General features: G+C 46.5%; 1 protein-coding gene across 3 annotated transcripts in view; it reads left to right on the top strand.

The window, feature by feature from the left end:
* The first annotated feature begins 4,535 nt into the window (after positions 1-4,535).
* FHDC1 (FH2 domain containing 1) overlaps positions 4,536-6,000 on the top strand; it is a 55,614-nt gene continuing 54,149 nt past the window's right edge. Inside the window, exon 1 of one of the 3 annotated variants that reach the window (XM_074229117.1) lies at positions 4,536-4,600. The gene's annotated coding sequence lies outside the window, so the exon portion shown is untranslated. Of the gene's footprint in view, positions 4,601-4,930; positions 4,953-5,196; positions 5,619-6,000 lie in introns of those variants that run through there. The other 2 variants (XM_074229119.1, XM_074229118.1) reach the window with 2 other exon arrangements.

Here is a 6,000-nt window from a genome sequence, read left to right as displayed (position 1 = left end):
GTGAGGCTGCTAATATCTGGGTTCTCTGTTTCTTTGTTGTTGTGTTGAGAATGGAAAAATTCCACCCCATTCCAGTCACCAATTTTGAGGGAGGGAATGGGAAGCCATATAGAAATAGCTCAACATGTGGATAGGCCCCCTACTCAGGCAGGAGTTTCTTTTATAGAAAGAACATTGAACATTCAGAGAACCTGGGTTCAATTCTTGGCCCTTCCCACTTACTACCAGTGAATCCTTGGACAAATCAAGAAACTGAGCCTTAGTTTCTGGTTGGATTTGGTCACTCAGCAAACATTTATTAAATACCTAGAAGGCACAGTCCATAGAGCACCAGACCTGGAATCAAGGGAGGCTTATCTTCCTGAGATCAAATTTAATCTGAGACACTAACTGGGTGACTCTGGACAAGTCACTTACCCCTATTTGCCTCAGTCTACTCAATTGTCAAATGAACAGGAGAAGGAAATGGCAAAGTATCTCTGCCAAGAAAACCCTAGATGAGATCACAGTCAGACTACAACAACAACTTATACTGTGCTAAGCGCTAGGACTACAAAGACAACTAAAAGACAGTCCCTACTGTCTAAGGATATGCCACAATCTGAAGGTGGAAACACATGAATGCAAATAATTATGTACAAGCAGTTATGTGGTAAATAAATTAAATAACAAATACTTAACAGAGGAAAGGTGCTAGAATTAAGAAGAACTTGAAAGGCTGGATTTAAATGAGAACTTGAAGGACCTTAAGGAGGAAGCCAGGAGGTTTGAATTGGGAATTTTTAACTTTGTCACAGTTCCCCTTTGGCAATGGACTGCAACCTTTCTCAGAATAATTTTTTTTTCAATGAATAAAATAAAATGCATAATAATAAATAATAATGAAATGTAATAAAATAAAAAGAACTAAAGGTTAGTGAAGATAAGATGTAATTTTTTTTTTCCATTGAAGCTCCTGAATCTAATTGAAGAAGTCCAGGCCTAGACTTTCTTGGATTCCACCCCTTTCAGGACCCTTATCATTCTTTCTAAAACTAGACCTCTTCACTGGTTTGGATACATCAGCATGAAATAAACATTAAAGGGAGGAGAGAAGAGGAGGAGATTTGATTTTTTTATGTGTCTGGGGTGATGTCAGGAGGAAGAGGGGGAGCACTGAAAGGATTCAGTCTCATTGGTTGTGAGATTTGCATGGTGTGTCAAGGTGGAGTTCACCTTTGCCCCTTCCATGGGCTTTTCCTTTTCCTTATCCTTATCCTCTCTGTCTAACTGGTCTTTGTTTCTGGCTCTCTCTCTAAGCCTGCATGTGACTGGCACACTGGTGCACAAAAAGTCACATCCAATCTCACCAGAACTGTCTGATTCCAAATATTCTTTCTAGCCATCTTTTTCTTTTTAACATTTTATTTAATTATTTTTCCAATTAGGTGCAAAGATAATTTTCAACAATCATTTTTTGTGTTTTGAGTTTCACATTTTTCTCCCCCTCTTGCTGATAGAAATCAATCTAATATAGATTGTATAACTATGTTAAACATACATCCTTATTAATCATGTTGTGAAAGAAGAATCAAATCAAAAAAGGAAAAAAAAACAAATTTTAAAAACTGGAAAATGTAAGCTTTGGTCTGCCTTCAGACTCCATAGTTCTTTCTCTGGATATGGATGGCATTTTCCATCACATGTTCTTTAGAATTATCTTTTATTATTGTACTCAGAGAAAAAGTCTATCATACACACAGTGTGTGCAATGTTCTTCTGGTTCTGCTTACATAATTTAGCATCAGTTTATGCAAGTCTTTCCAGGCTTTTCTGAAGTCCTGTCTCTCATGATTACTTTTTTTAAAATTTAATTTAATTTCTCTAATTACAAGGAAATGTTTTCAGCATTCATCCATTTTCAAGTTTATGAGTTCCACATTTTTTTTTACCACCTTCTCTTTCTTCCCTTCTCCCCATGGTGGGGAATAACCTGGTAAAAGTTGTACATATACACTTGTGTTTAACATATTTCTATTAGTCATGTTATGAAACTAAGGGGGGGAACATGAGAAAAAAACCATCCCATTCACATTTGTAGTTATAATTGCTAAGTCTATTTTGCTCTATAATTTTTCCTTTCCCCTTCTTTGTCCTCACCAAGGTTTTGCTGTCTTTCAATCCAGTCTTTTCTTTTCTTTCTCCCTTTTCCCTTTACTTTGTTTTTGTAACTTTACTTTCATCCTCCCTTTTATCATTCTGTTCTTCCCCTTTATTTCTCCTTTGCCCCATTTCCTCATAGGGTAGGATAAATTTTTAAACCCAATTGGGAATGCATGTTATTCCCTCTTTGGGTCTATCTGTTGAGAGTAAGATTTACTCAGTGCTTACACTATCCCTTCTTTTCTTCTGCCTTAATAGATTTTTGTGCTTCTTTGTGTGGTGTTATTAAGCTTTCTCTTAATATAATCGTCCTTTTTTGTCTTGATTGTTTAAAACTTGTCTCCTTTTTTGTATCCACAACCTCTATCAGCCTATACTCCTTGGGGCAGCTAGGTGGTGAAGTGGATAGAGTACTGGTCCTGGAGTCAGGAGTACTTGAGTTCAAATCCATTCTCAGACACTTAATAATTACCTAGCTATATGACCTTGGGCAAGCCACTTAACCCCATTGCCTTGCAAAAGAAAAAAAGAAAAAAAATATAATCCTCATTGAGTTAAAGTTTCAAGTGAAATAAAATCACTCAATGGCTATTAAAAAAGAAAACAAAAAAGCTAACTGAAGAAAATAAAACCTTAAAAGCTAAAATTGGACAAATTGAAATGATCGATTTGAGAAAACGTTAAGCTTTCATCAAACACCCAAAAATATAAAGTACCTCTTAGGAAAAATAGATATTTTTGAAGTATCGATCTATCTGAAAGAGCCTGGACAATATCATGCAGGAAATTATTGCGGAAAAGTAACCTAGAAGCAGAAGATAGAATAGTCCTTGAAAAAAATCCATCTATCACCCCCCCTCCCCAAATTATAGCCAAATTTCAGAATTCTCAGTTATAGAGGGGAAAATAGAGCAAGTGGACAAAAAGAAGTAATTAAAATACCAGGGATCCACAGCTAGGATTATGCAGGATTTATCAGCTTCAATATTAAAGAATTGGAGAACCTGGAATATAATATTCTGGAGGGCAAAGGAGATTGGATGACAACCAAGAATCCATTACTCTGCAAAATTCAGGATATTCTTTCAGGTGGAAAACATGGCTTTTGTTTTGTTTTGTTTTTTTTAAGATGACTTTTCAATGAAATAGAGGACTTTCAAACTTTCCTGATAAAAAGAGCAGAACTGAAATTTAGATCTATAAAACAAGACTCAGAGTCAATGGGGGGGGGGGGTGTTAGCAAAGTCTTGAGAACAGTCATTCTCAGGTCAGTGTGGGTGTAAATGCACTGTGATGCGATGAAGCTTTTTGCTGGGTGCCTTTTCCTCTGCTCGAGTCTGCACCTGTGCGGCTGGCCTGGGCTCTCCGACTAAAGCCCTACTGTACACGCACACACTTTACACACAGACACACACACACACACACACACACACACACATATACAGGCACATGCACACTGCACACACACATACACATACACACACACACATATATATATATATACACAGGCACATGCACACTGCACACACACACATATAACACACAGGCACATGCACACTGCACACACACATATACATGCGTGTATATATATACACAGGCACACACACAGGCACACACAGGCACACGCACACTGCACACACATACATACACACATATATATACATACAGGCACACGCACACTGCACATACACATACATATATACACACATATATACACACAGGCACATGAACACTGCACACACACATATACACAGACACACTGCATGCACACATACACACATATATACGCATACGCACACTACACACATACATATACACACAGGCATGCACACACACAGACACACATATACACAGGCACATGCACACTGCACACACACATACATATACACACACATATATATACAGGCACACACAGGCACATGCACACTGCACACACATACATACACACATATATATACATACAGGCACACACACACTGCACATACACATACATATATACACACATATATACACACAGGCACATGCACACTGCACACACACATATACACACACACACACACTGCACGCACACATACACACACACATATACACACAGGCATACGCACACTACACACACATACATACATATACACACAGGCACGCGCGCACACACAAGCCTCCTGGGCGGGGGCGGGGCGGGCCGAGTGTCCGGTTACCTGGGCGGGCGGGGCTGCGGCTGCCCCGCCCCTGGCTGCCCCGCCCCGCCCCTGGCCGCCCCGCCCCCTGGCTGCCCCGCCCCTCCCCGCACGCCCCGCCCCTTGCCGCCCCTCCCCGCACGCCCCGCCCCCTTGCCGCCCCGCCCCCGCGGCCCCGCCCCCGCCCCGCGGCGCGGCGGCCCCGGAGCCGCAGTGACACGGGCAGCGCGGGCCCCGCGGAGGCAGCAGGACGCCGAGCTCCGGCCGGGAAGGGCCGCGGCGAGGTGAGCGCGGCGGAGCGGGGCGGCCCGGGGCGGCGGGCCGGGCGGGAGGCGGCCCGGGGACGGGCTCTCAGCCCCGAGCCGGGCCCGGGGCGCCGCTTGTGGAGGGGCCGCGGAGCCAGCGCGGACCGCCCGGGCCCGGCGGCTGCGGGCCCCCGCGGCGCCCCGCCTGGCGGGGGCCCCCGGAGCGCCGCTGCTTGTCTCGGGGGGCCGCCGTGTGGGAGCCCGCGCCCCCCCGGCGCTGCCCCGCCCGCCCCCTCCCCGGCGAGCGGGAGCGCGCGTGCGGGTGCTTGTGCCCCCCGAGCGCGCCCCCCGCCCTCCCACGTGAGACCCCCGCCCCGGAGAAGCCCCCAAGGTACGAGCCGCGGAGGCGCCCCCCGGACCGCTTTGTGCGGCGCCGGGGGCGGGGGCGCCGCGGGGCAGGTGGGCCGAGGGGCCCGGGGCCGCGGGGCAGGTGGCCCCCGGGGACCAGCGCCCCCGGGCGTGCGGGGCGAGACAAAGGCCGGGCACGGGCACCCCGACACCTCGCCCCGAGCGCGCCCGCACGAGTCGGCCCCGGGCCGCGCCGCCGCCAGCGCGGGCACCCCCTGCCCCCGGGCGGGGGCCTCGCCCCCAAAACTCCACCTTATCGCCCCGGGTCTCCGCTCGCTTTTCTCCTCTCCCTAGCCAAAGCCGCGGTCTGCGGGCGCCTGCCCAACCCTTCCGGCTCGGACCTGGCTCTTTGCGGTTCATCTTCCAAAGTGTGAGAACTGACCCCTTGGGCCACGTGACGGGCGAGGTTTCTGATGGATGTACCTTGGCATTGCCCTTGACCCGCCGTCTGTACCGATAGGCCGAGATGACTGACCCCATACGCATAACTGACCTCTTGGACGAGAGCCTTTGATCTAAACTGAGCAGCATTAAAATTAGGGATGCCCAGAACTATAAAAGCCAGCCTCTATCCCAGCCTGCACATTCCCGTGGAAATAGCATTATTGGCTCAAAGGGAACCACTGTGTGCTATTGGCTCCTTAAGTAGGTGAGAACATTTTTTTCTTTGGAAGGTTAAAGCTTAATGCTCCCTGAAGACCCTTCTGGCAACATTTATTCTGAAGCCCTTTTTTTTTTTTCTCAGTCTAACCAGAATCTAAATAAATGTATTTTAGTAGTCCCTAAGTAAAATTTGGCAGAGCCAAGAGCTATTAACCTGAACTCTGCTTGGAGGGCACCATTCTGGAGAAGAGAGCTGGGCTTGAAGTCAGAAACAAGGTTTGAATCCCTGTTGAGGCAACTTATTAGCTGTGGGCAAGTCACAGCTTCTCAAAGACTCAGTTTCTTTATCTATAAAATGGGGATTATAATATTTACATTACCTACGTCACAGTGCTGTTGCAAGGAAAGCTGTGCAGACTTTTCCATAC

The sequence above is a fragment of the Macrotis lagotis genome, chromosome 3, assembly GCF_037893015.1.
Source record: "Macrotis lagotis isolate mMagLag1 chromosome 3, bilby.v1.9.chrom.fasta, whole genome shotgun sequence".
Lineage (NCBI taxonomy): Eukaryota > Metazoa > Chordata > Mammalia > Peramelemorphia > Peramelidae > Macrotis > Macrotis lagotis.
Note: the sequence above shows the minus strand (reverse complement) of the source record. Positions and strands in the feature narration are given on the sequence as shown.